The following is a 12,553-nucleotide window of genomic DNA, read 5'->3' as shown; positions in this document are numbered from 1 at the left end:
TTATATGAAGTATTTTCTTCTAACTGTAGTCAAAGAAACCAAATGAGATCAATACAACTTTTCATGTACTACCTTGAAGTCTATGCTAAAATGATTGTTAAAATGCCACTTGATTTTTGTTGTTGTTGTGAAACTTTTTCATTTCAGAAACATCAGTTCTTTTCTGTCTTCCTCTCCTGAATTTTGCGTTGCTTTCTTTCAATCATATTTTTGCAACAATTGAGAAAACTACCATGCCTTCTCACAGTATTTAAAAATGAGAGATAATTACTTCCTCTGTGTAAAACTTTTTTTTTTTCCTAGACTAGATCTAGCACAAAATAAGTCTGATAGCATCTTATCACCGTATCCTGCCTGTAATAGAAACATTACAAAGCTGGATCTTGAAGTGTCAGTATGGCTGAATTCTCAATGTACTTGGGGTACCTCATTTAGCATTACACAGTGCTATTTGTCTTCAACAAAGCCACTTTTGTTACAGTATAGAACAATGTCTTTACTTTTCACAACACGTCTGCCCCATAGATATTTTTCTTAACAGTCAGAACAGATTCAAAGAAATAAAAGCACAGGAAGAGTCAATTTGGGAGTAGAAGAGAAAAATTCTTTCTCATAATTTAAACAGATTCATATTAAGTTGAAGATTTGCAGTGTTGATTTCCAGTGTAATTTCTTTCTTCACTTATTTCTAAAATAAAACTCTGTTGCACAATAGCCAGCCTTTCAGTGAAATCACAACTTGACCTCATAAAATCACTGAATGCCTTTGAAAATCCACCTGCATGTTTGTAGTACTTGTAACAATATCACAGGGCTTTACAAGGATGCTTGGTGTTACCTACTGCTGGCTTCTTCCTTTTTGCTGGTACGATGATGAGTCTCCCCATCCTCCTGCCTGTGTAAGGCTAGTGGGGCCCCATCCACTGTGATGGAAAGGGGTATGGGAAGAAGAAGAATGAGAACAAGGATAGACCAAAAAGATATGTCTTCAAATGATCTTTGCTGGCTCAAAGATTGCCAATGTGACTGCAGTTTGGCAAACAGTTTAAAACATAGAAGTTTTAATCCCTTAGTATCTGGATGAGAAAGACATCTGAAAATGTACATGCTGTAGCTCAAGCATTTTAGCTTCCTGAAGAAGTTTTATATTTCAAGCTGTGGAAATATACAGCAAAGCCAGAACAAAGTACAATTCACAAGTACATTCAGACACTTTTGGGACTGGTTCTGGTCCAGTAGAGAGAGGAGGGAAGACTGACTGAAGAACTTGACTCCATGCCTTATGTTACTGCATATTTTGCAGCCACTAAACTGTCAGGTCAGCACCAAAAGTATGTTGCTTAGTCACATCTGCTTTTGATTACTTATTTAATTTAGACAACTGTCTAACTTGGTTTTGAAAAGTTGCCTTGACTTCTGATAGTTTCTGACTTATTTCTGATTCTCAATATTACTGCTATTTTTGTGACTAGCAATAATGTGAAATAATTGTGTTTGCTTTCAACAAACATCCCCTGATGAATTTTATGATACAAGTCAACAGGAAAATGGCAGTATACTGGAGATTAATATGTTCATTTTTCTTTTAGAGGGTATAGTTGAAGATTGTCAGCATACAAGGTAAATAAAAGAAGTTTGGATTTTTTATTACAAAATGATACAGTTAGTAAATTTCTATAGCATTGATTTTGAACAGAAACAATATAATACATGGCCGTGCTTAATTGATCTGGTAAACTGTTTTTTATTTATCAGGAGAGGGATTTTGTCACTTCGTTCTTTAAACAGGGGGAGTAATTTGTGACTCAGAAGCTCTGTGTCATTATTGGCTCAGTACACTACAGATTCACCATGAAGTGTATGTTTGATTCAGAAAATATATTTCTCTTGAGTCAATGCAAGAAGATATGAATGTTGTCTCTCTCCCAAGAGCAATGGTACTGCAGCATACCTACTGTTAACCCTTCCTGATTCTGAGTTGCTCCATGAACTGGTCTGTATTACTGCTGCCCAGTGCCCAGTTTCCCATGTATGTCCAGAAACCTACCTACAGCACACTCATTGTGTAAGTGTGGGCTGCAGCTTTCTGCCTTAGCTCCCATAAAGCTGGAGGGTCCCATCTACATGGCATCTGAGATAAGATATTCTTATTGACATAAGCAATCTTGCAAGACCTTGCTCTATTGCAGACAGCCCCTCCAGCATTTGTACCATGTAGTACTCACCTGCCTGTCACAAAAGATCCTTCTCATGTCAGTTCTTTCTCATGTCAGTTCTTTCATGCCCAAGGCATGTATCAGTCAGCTTCTTATAGCAGCTGGCATCTGGAAAGGATGAGAAGGAAGTCTTTCAGATGTATCCTATATATGCTTGTCCCCTCCCTGTATATGCACAATGAGAAATCAGCTCTGCCATAGGTGAACACCTTTGGAAAGCTAGCTGTGCTTGATGCAGCTGACTGCAGTCCATCTGAACTTCTGATAAAAATGCCATATATATTTTAGGCATAAAAGGTGAGTGCATCGCAACTGTCACTCTTCCAACTGCAAACCTCAGACTTACATGAAACCTATAAACACAGCCCAAGATTCGTCTCCTGTTGCTGAAACTCTTTGCAGCACCTGGCCTGGACAGCTAGCCCCTGCCTGAGTGACATGACTGTTGTTGTCAGAGCACCTCTATGTCCAGTGGCACTTACTGTCTCTTGACCGTTTTCTGTGCTGCTCTGCAGAGCTGTGCACAGCCTTTTGCCTGGGCTGAGCCAGGGAGTGCATTCCAGCCTTAAGTTATGCATAGTCCAGGACTAAATATATTTCAAGAGTTGTGAGAGACGGGAGTCATACTTCGAGCAAAGGGTGGGTGATGTCAAGACAATGAAATAAAATCAGTATGATCTAAAAGCACTGCTAGTTCTAAAATGACAAAGTACCTTTATCTCGGAGCATCCCAATGTCTGAAACTAAGTGCTGACAAGCCCCCATCAGATTTGCTGGCCTAAGAACAGAGTTACTTAATTTCTGTAACAGAACACCCTTTTCGGAAAAGCACAACACAATTTTGGGTGGGCTTGTGAGTCTACAGCAGCTTCCCTGATCTGATCTTTCAGCTGTGGAGAATGAAGCTGTCAGCAGCAACAGAAGTATCCACAGGAGAGAATGCCAGCAACAGCAAATTTAGCTTTTACTGCATACCAGCCTCAGTTAAATGCTTCTCCCATGTCTAGACATTGCTTTCATTTCCTCTCTAGACAAAGACAGATGTATTTGCCATGTTTCTTCATTATCACTTTCCTACAGATTCAGGGAGGGAAACCCAGGGACTGTAGCAGTGCTCCACTCAGTGAAGGAATGACACTATTATATAAACTACCTTTGCACCCCCAGAAGCTCTACGGGCTCTGGCACCTCAGTTTAACATTTTATCCATGGTTGCTCTAATAGCCTGGCTCAGCTGCTGGACCTGGGCTTTGACAAAGAAGCCTCCTGCCTGGATTTTGACTGAGACATAATAGAGTTTGTTGTTACTTCTAGGACCACAAGCTCTTCCAGTCCCACAGGGCTTCTCTGTATTCATTGCACAGGGCAGGAGCTGAAGATAGCAAGGTTCACTGTAAACTCAACATTTCCTAATTTTGGAAAGCTTTGCTACTTAAAAAATGACCTTTTACTATGATTTTCTTGAACGTTCTCTGTGATGTTTACAGAACAAGATTGTTTTTGTGGATTTAGCTTTTATTGAAACAAAGTGGCTGGGTCACCCTAACAGCTTGTATCACAAGAAGGCAGTCTGCATTTTCTAGAACGCTGGCCAATACTAACAACAGGCTCAAGAACACGTTTCAATTAAACATCAAAGCTTCAAATCAGCTTATACCTGGACATGATTTAGTAGCGCCTCACCAGAAGAGCAACTCATAAGGACGTATTTCCAAATAATGTTATTAAAACCTGAGCAGATGCAAGTTCACAGTTTGGCTGTTTTGCCCAGAAGTGCATCAGAGAACAAAGAGTATGTGCAGAGGAGAGGAAATGCTCTTTCACATGTTATGTACAGGAGGGCCAGTGTGCTGATAATCACACCCTGTGAGATTCCCAAATGGGCAAGTACATGCTCGGAAGTTAACCAACTTCTCAGCTCCTTTCCAAAGACATGAAGATGTTTCATGAATATTTTAGAATGAGAGTAGCAGCTTCAGTTGGGTTTAAAAAAAGAGCACAGTGGTATCAGTTTTCTACCTTCCAACAGTGTGTATTCAAGCACTGAAAGCTGCAGATCAATGATTATTTGTGTGGAGTATCACAGAGTCCTGCCTCCTCTTTAAGAACACCCATTAGTTTTCTGTGGCATGCTTGGATTGTGGATGCAAGTGTGATCTGAGAAGTTACATGGTGATGTACAATATCAGCCCTCAGTGACATTTAGCTGCCAACAAGGACAACTGTTGGAATTCCCATGACATTGTCAGATCTGCAATCAGACTGTGTAACTGGAGAAAACAGATACAATAAGAGTATTTTTCAGCCTCTTGTATGTAAGAAAATGAGAGAAATTGAGAGGAACTTTCCATAAAAAAAAAAAAGAAAAGGTTTTTCAGGACTTAAAAAAATACTTCTTTAGTACACTGACTTGGTATCTTGCTACTGTTTGGCTAGCCTGCAAAACCTGATCATCATATTGATCATACAGAAAATTGGTCTTTTTAAATATAGGTTGCTATCTTACAGAAACAATTTTGAAAATACAAAGTGATCTCTGGAGGACATAGCTTGAACTTACCAAGCTAGCCTAAGTCCACATCAAAATTATCTTGTAGGAAATGTTAAGTAACTACTTGCCACTTAGTCATTAACATTTCCCGATATTAAAAGACAAGCAATTGCGGCTACTTCTGACTTGAAATTTGACAAAAAAAATTTTAGAGCATGAGTCAAGAAGGGTTATTTCTGCAGACCAACTGTTTCTTCACTGTTTTTTACCTCGCTGATTCTGCATTGTCTTGTACCTTATGTTGTCTCTTACGTAGAGAGAGCATGAACATGTTTTCTACTCTAAGTTCTGGTCTTGTAATTAACTAGTAATCCTGAATACAAGCCCTTAGAAAATGTCAGGAATTCTCTGAGAGAAAAATGGTGGAGGGTAAGAAAATAGTCAGGCAAAATATCTTTGGGTGGTTTTTAATTTAATTTAATTTTATTTTATTTTTTAAACCTTTTTTTTGTTATGGATCACCATATAGCTTAGAAATGTTTGTTAGATCTCATTTTAAGTATGGAATAACTATAAATAATGAGTTCATAAATATTATTTTGGACTCACATTGCTGTAAGCGGGTACAAAATAGGAAAACTTACTCTGTATTTTTTAGAAAGGGTTTTCAGCACTGAAGAATTGAGGTGACACAGATATTTCTAAAGGATTTACATACTTTCCTCTTTACCTTTCCAACAGAAACTTTAAGGTCCTGAAATTTAACATGAATTTATACATGCCTATTCTTCACAGTGTAAACCCATAGTACATATAGCATGAAATAGAGATTCTTATATGACTTTATCTCAAAATATTCTCAACTATATGCAAAGCAGCCATACAATTCTTATTGATATTAAGAGGAAATGCATGTGAATATAGAGGACAATAATGTAATTCTTCAAAGTGCTTATAGATTATAAATTAGACCATATGGGACCAAGCATTCATTGCACTACCTCAGCAGTTACTTCAATTTCAGTATAATTGGATTCTAATTAAATTTTACTTTTGGAGAAAGGCTGCTCAAAATTAAATCTTAAGAGCTTTATTTTTCAAGCTGAGAACATGTTGGCAAGTGTTCATTGTAATAAGCCTGTTAAAAATCCATTTATTCATCTCATTTAGCCTCTATAATTCCCATGGAAGCACAAAACCAACAAAGAACAACTGAAAACAAAACTCAGGTGTCCTAAGTAACAGTTTTCACAAGGATTGTCTGAAAAATGGAAATACTTTCTAAGAAAATAAACTATACAATAAATCTCAACACTTTTTTTTAAAAAAACACATAGTATGTGAAAGAAGTAATTCTAAGTCCATTAAGAAAAATGACAGTTCTGTTTGAATCTAAGCAAAAAGCAGAGGAAAAACCTCAGATTTTATACTTAACGCCAGAAATTTTCTGGTTTTGAAGAGCAGAAGCACCTGAACTTCCCAATTCAAACTCTCTGGCATTACTTTTAAATCTAGGAACTGTTTGACAGTCCTCAGGCAGCAATGACATGTGGAAAGGTCAAGTTATAAAGAATCTGTCCTGTGTACAGAAAATTTGTACCTGAGAATCCCCTTTATATTTTATTAAATTACATGTGACTTTTATTTCATGTGAAAGATATTGATATGAACAAGCACAACATAATAATTTGACTGAAAGGCAGAAAGTAAAAATGGTTAATCCATCAGTCTGTCAGGCGAAAATAAAGATATTTTCTGAGAAAGTGCTGTATCAGACACTGCACAAGTGAAGCCATGGCACATCAGAACCTTTCAGCGTGTTCCCAGAGATTGTGCAACAGCAGAACCAAGCAAAAGTTTTAATGCAAAAGCAGTTTCTTTTCTTATTGAAGCAAAAATGTACACACCATATATAGTCCTGAGGTACACCCTGAGTCGTGTAAAATAGATTAAAATCTTTTTTGTAAATTGTCTTTCATGAAATCCTGTTGGATTAATAACTGTGCACAATGCTCGCGAAGGACAAGAGAAAATGTCAAGTCTGCGACTTTTTGATTCTCCTGTGTTTTCAAAAATATGACAAATAAAACGTGACAAGTGAAACATTATGTGTGGTATAAACAATGGGAGAATGCTGATTTTGCAGTGCATCTGTTTTGCGCTTTCTTTGCTAAGAGGCAAATAGGTTTAGAAAGATACGAAGCCCTCACAAGCCATAAACATGTAGCAGAGAACCAGAATAATTCACATAGTTGGTACTGCTGAGTGGACAGTCACATAGGGCTGCTGAGGGCTTCTGTACCCTTCAGAGAGTGTGTTGCCTTATGGCATTGCTCAGAAGTGGAGACAGCTAACAGCACAGGACTCATCAGGAAAATGGAGTTGACAAAATCCTGCAAAACCAGACCAGTATTGGTCTTTAGATTAAAAAAAAAAAAAAAAAAAAAAAAAAAAGAAAAAAAGATGCAAATCCTTCCTACTCTTCAGGACTCAGTAATAGAAGAACCCCATAATCTGCAAATAATGGTGCTCTGCCAGGAGAGAAAGGCATAACCTGTGTAAGAACAGTGCTGAAAGCAGAAGTGGTTGGGTATCTCAAAGAACATCACCACAGTGCCTGCTTCACTGACTGCCCTACACAAAATAGCCCACTTCTTGGCGGAAAACACAGCTTGGTCAGTCCTGAAGACTCCCCCGCACTGTTCAATGGCTACTTGGTTGAGCATTACATGCAGTCTTAACTCCTCACTACAGGGGCACGTTCACCCAGAAAGAGGAGTTCCTCTGACATGGGATGGGAAAATAACAAGGAAGAACACAACAGAAAAGTACCAGAGAAGAACCTCCTAAGGTTTCCCCAAACAGGAGGCATTACTATGGAAACCTGACTTGGTTTTGTCCTGGGACTTACAGTGCAAGGGGAAAGTGGACACGTACTTCAAGGACCTCATTGCATTTCTCAGAATGGAGGACTAGAACAGGTTAGTGCCATGTAGGTATTTGTACATCTTCCTGGTAAGGGAGCCCTTTCTGTAGGAAGATTCATGGGTACAGTGTGGCATGAACAAATATGAGGAATCTGGCAATACATCACCAGGGATTTGTGACAGAGATGGATTGTCTCTTGCTCCCTTTCAGTGGGAACTTCTAATTGTTTATTATTATACAATGTCATACACACACAAGTTTCCCATTCTATCAGGTATTCTGATAGCTCACACCATCTGGACAATTTCATATGCTGCGATTTTTACTATAGTAGTTAAGAGAGATATTTTTTTCTCTTCTTATTCAAATTCAGTGAGTTTTTCAGTTCCACAAGAGAAAGAAAATACCCCAAAGCTAGAAATTAATCTTTCATATAGTAATATCATGATAGAAATGCCTTAAAAGAAAAAAGGAGAAATATGATCTGCTCAGTCTGTTTTTACACCCCCAGGCTATGGTGATAAATAACATTTTGCTTTTCTTCTTCTCCATTCCTGTGGCAGTGTTAGTGCTGTTCCTTCTGGAAAAACTCCATGGTTCAAATAACAAGGTAAAACCACTTTCTCCACAGTGGAAGTTGAAGATGGAACATTAACTTGAAAGATCAATGGTCCTTATAAGGTTATAATTTTATGGAGTAGGAAAAAGAGACATCTGAGGCCAACCTTTAAATCTCAAGAGGTAATATATGAGACTTCACAGACTATGCAGTGCTAACTTTACCTACAGAAAGTTTATGGTGCTTAGAAAGGCAAATAACTTAAGCTGTCTATGGACCACTGTCTGTGATGTACCGGGAAATGTAGCATGTGCCAGGGTCTTGTGATTATATGAAGCTGGGATATAGGTAGGGCATTCATCCAGACCTTTAAGTTGAAAAAGTGTATAGCAATACAGACACGTGTTTGTAGCACTGATATGCCTTTTGGGAAGCAAGAATACAGCTTCATTGAGCCTGGTCTCTAAAACAAACACCATGTATATAGAGTTTTAGTAAAAAAGAAACTTCTCTTTTTTGTGATTATCTTAAAAAAATGGTAGGTCTTTGTGATAGGACCCTTGTAGTGATTTGAATGAACACTTTATTAGAAGTCCAGCAGAGAGAGAGCAAAGTAGCTGAGAAGGTAGGTGAAAGGACCATATACTATTATTTACTTTAAAAGTAAATTCCAGCACCCTGTATTGGCAGAAGAGGTCTTATATTTTTTTCGAAAGCCTTGCTACCTCACCCCAGGAATAATTCTCAAACTATTGTGGAGAGCAAAAGCTATCTTTTTTTTTTTTTTTTGGTCTTTACATTAAAAAACTACCTGTTACTGAGGCCCTACAAAAGACTGATATATGTCATGCTCCTGGAGCACAAAGCTGAGCACTCTGGTGCTCAGGGCACTTGGGTACTCACCATTTGCAAGCAGCAACATGCTGGTTTTTTGGGCACAAATATCTCCTATATATTGGCTTGTGCACAGACTAGAGACTGCTGATGCATATGCTACACATCCCTTAACTCCCTTATATAGGTACATCTGACAGTCACAGGCTTCCTTTCTTATCTCTGGGTACAGCGCAGGAAAACAGAATCATAGTCTATCACAAGAGTCCAAACATGCCCTTAACACATACATGTACATAAGTATTAATATTAAATGGATTGTCCTAGTGAAAATTATGATCAGCAGTAAATCTGAGATGTTAATTTAAAAATTTATGCTTTGGCTCCAAGTGCTTGTATAACTGCACTTTCCTTGTCATTTATCTAGGCTCATGCAGCTTTAGGTGCCTTACAGTGAAGGTCACTGCTAAGATGTTCCGCTTGTCCCAAATGATGAACACAGATATTACAATCAGTGGTGCAGTCTTTTCCTTGCCATGACGTGTTTTAAGATAATGGTCCTGCATTTAATTTCCTCTTCTTTCACTGGCTCGTCTATTTATTCTGTAAATATGTGTACATGCAGTTCCCTTGAAGATGCTCACTCTTTATTGTTGTTTTAAGCATTAGCATAATGAAACCAATGCTAATAAAAATAATGTCTCATCATCTATTTCTGAAGTCCGGGTGTAAAGTTAGACAAATATTTTCAAGACATCCTACTCAAAAATATCTACTTAATAACTCCTATTCTTCTCTGTAAATGCTGATGTATAAAGTCCTTTATTTTTGTATACTCTGTGACCTTCAGTGCTTACCATTTGGGACAGTAACACTGTGAGCCTGAAGTTTACTGGTCTTATGGTTTATTTCTAAAAGACCATTTATAAACTCAGACTTATTGTTTCCTGTATGAAGCCAACAAGTAGGCATATCATTAAATTATATAGACATTCATTTACTCTTCTGATGTGAAATATTTTTCTTCTTTTCACTATCTAGGTATGATAAATACAATCTCACTTATAAGTAACAATACTGGTCTGAACTGTGCATCTTAGCTCTTATTTGAAGTATTTTTTATAAAACTGACAAAAAGTGATTTGCTTGATTCCTTGGTCCCTCTCTCTAAAACTGTTTCATCCAGCTGTTAAAAAATGTAAGAACAATATCCACAAAGGTGGTTATTATGTGAAAAAGAAGGTGAAAAATCAGAAACCTAATCACAAGTCTTAGTCCAGTACTATGCCTCTCCCTTAATAACAATAGTCAGTACCTAGAACATATAATAAATAATTTGTCTCGGGTGGACCTCCTGTTTCCAAAAACTGCCAGCAGCTGCTTGGTTCCCAGACTCCATGTTCATTCAGCTGTCGGCACATCTGTAATGACTGCCAAGAAGAGAGCTGATTAGTACAAACTATGGTAGCTTTTCTAATTAAGGCTTTTCTCTCCAAGGGTATGAAATTCACATTTTGGTAGTATGCCATAATGGATTAGACACTTTGTTGACACAGCTGAATGGAATTTGAGGTTACTTAATCATCTAACAACTGGCCCCTCAAACTTTTGCCAGTTCACTTCCCCCAGAACACTATTTCATAACATGCAACCTCAAACCTCATTTTTTTCAGAAGTTTTCAACGTATTATTTTAAGCAGTATTGTTACTTTGTACTAGTTCTTGGCAAGTATCCTGGTTCTGCAGAAAATATAATGTGTTTTGATGCAGGATTTCCAAAGTATTAGTGTACTCAGAATTGACCAAAGAGGTATCCAAATATATAAATTTATCTCAAGTAACTAATTCTCTAGCTGTTTGCCTAAAGCCGACTTTTTTGTTATGCAGATGATATTTTATCAATATAAACATAGAGAAGACTTAGGCTTCTTGGGAGGAAAAAATGAAGCTGAAGAATTAACCTTGAAAAAAGAGAATATTTCTCTTTCTTGGGCAAAAAGGTGTTCTTCTAGTGTGCCTACAGCAATGTGATTGATTGTAAGTAGCAATGGTTCAGTTTACAAGTCATGAAGTGTCTGCAACTCTGCAAGCCATGCACAAAAGGATGGTCTTACTTAAGAGGAAGTATTCCCTGAGTGCCATATTTGGGGTTTTAAAAGTCACAAAAGCATCAGAACAGGTACTAATGAGGTAAGTAGACAAGAAATTGAAACCTACAAAATGAGTTTCAAAATCTAAATCTTATTCACTAGTATACCCTACCAACCTACCACTTTCTCAAGGGATTCACAATGAATTTAAGTCTGCTAATTCTCCAGCTAGATTTCTGATTAACATATGTAGGATATGTTCCCATCCTACCTTCCATCTGAGTCCTGTTCTGTTTATCTCTGCTATAGCGTGTGTTCCACTAAGGCTGCCAGGGAAGACTGTAGTCCTAACGGAGTGTGGACCACCAGCAGTTTTCATGGATTGCACTGAACTGTGGATCCCAACTCTGAAACAAGGCTTATCTGCTGGAACAAAGGTGACAACCTTCTCATAGGCATCTTGGCCTTGAAGTAATTGGTGACAGTGAATAGGAGGGAAAGCAGAGAGAGAAAGTGATTAATTTACTTGCCAGCATTACCTAGAGTGGAGTAGGTGTTAGAAGATAGACTAGCTGTTGAGAGTAGGCAGATGCCAAGAGGCTGTCATACAATGGGGATGTGAAAGGACAGACAAGAAATGTTGGGGAAGCCAGATGAGACCAAACAATCACTTGGGATCAGTCAGCTTGGAGATAAGGCACCACAGGGGGAAGGGGCAGCAGGGAATTGGGTGGCAGGGAGCTGGATTAGGGGAAGTTGAAGCTACTCTATGTGTGTCACTAGGCTGCTGTCACATATGCCTTTTGGCCATGCAGAAGCTCTCACAGCTTCAAGAAAGACAACTGCACCAAGATATTATCGCTCAGTGATAAAACTGTGCAGCACCTGTGGGACTTCTTCTGGCAGCTGCTGTAACAGCTTGATTTGTTTTCAATTTACTATATGTAGTTTTCTGTGAAAAAGATCTAGCTGGGAAGCAAGGAGGAAGGTTGCTTATTTGTAGGTGATGCTGCCTGGCTCCTGCAGCACTCTCTGGAGGCTTCTTCTGAAAGCAACTGAGTAACAACAGGAAATAGATCTTCTGTACACCTGGATGGGTCAGGCAAGCAGTCAGCAGTTAGACAGTAACTCCTGGAAAGAGTGAGGGGAGCTCTTATAATAGAAAGGAGGCACATAAGTGTCAAAGAGAAAGAAATCCAAGGAACTGGAGGGAAATGATGGAAAGTTCTGGAGGAAAGATCTTGTCCTTTAAGGAAAGCGTGGAAAGGGAGGAAACCTACAGATTGAGCCCAAATTACATGATACCTTAATTACTTTAAGGTAATTAAGAATGTTGATTCTGGGATGGAGTGTATTGGCTTCTGTCAGTACATGTCTGATGAAAACTACCCAGGACAAATCCTTCAGGATCCATGCTCCACAGAACATGCGGGTA

The sequence above is a fragment of the Columba livia genome, chromosome 3 (genome assembly GCF_036013475.1).
Source record: "Columba livia isolate bColLiv1 breed racing homer chromosome 3, bColLiv1.pat.W.v2, whole genome shotgun sequence".
NCBI lineage: Eukaryota > Metazoa > Chordata > Aves > Columbiformes > Columbidae > Columba > Columba livia.
The sequence above is the reverse complement of the archived record's forward strand: the minus strand, read 5'-3'. Positions refer to the sequence as shown.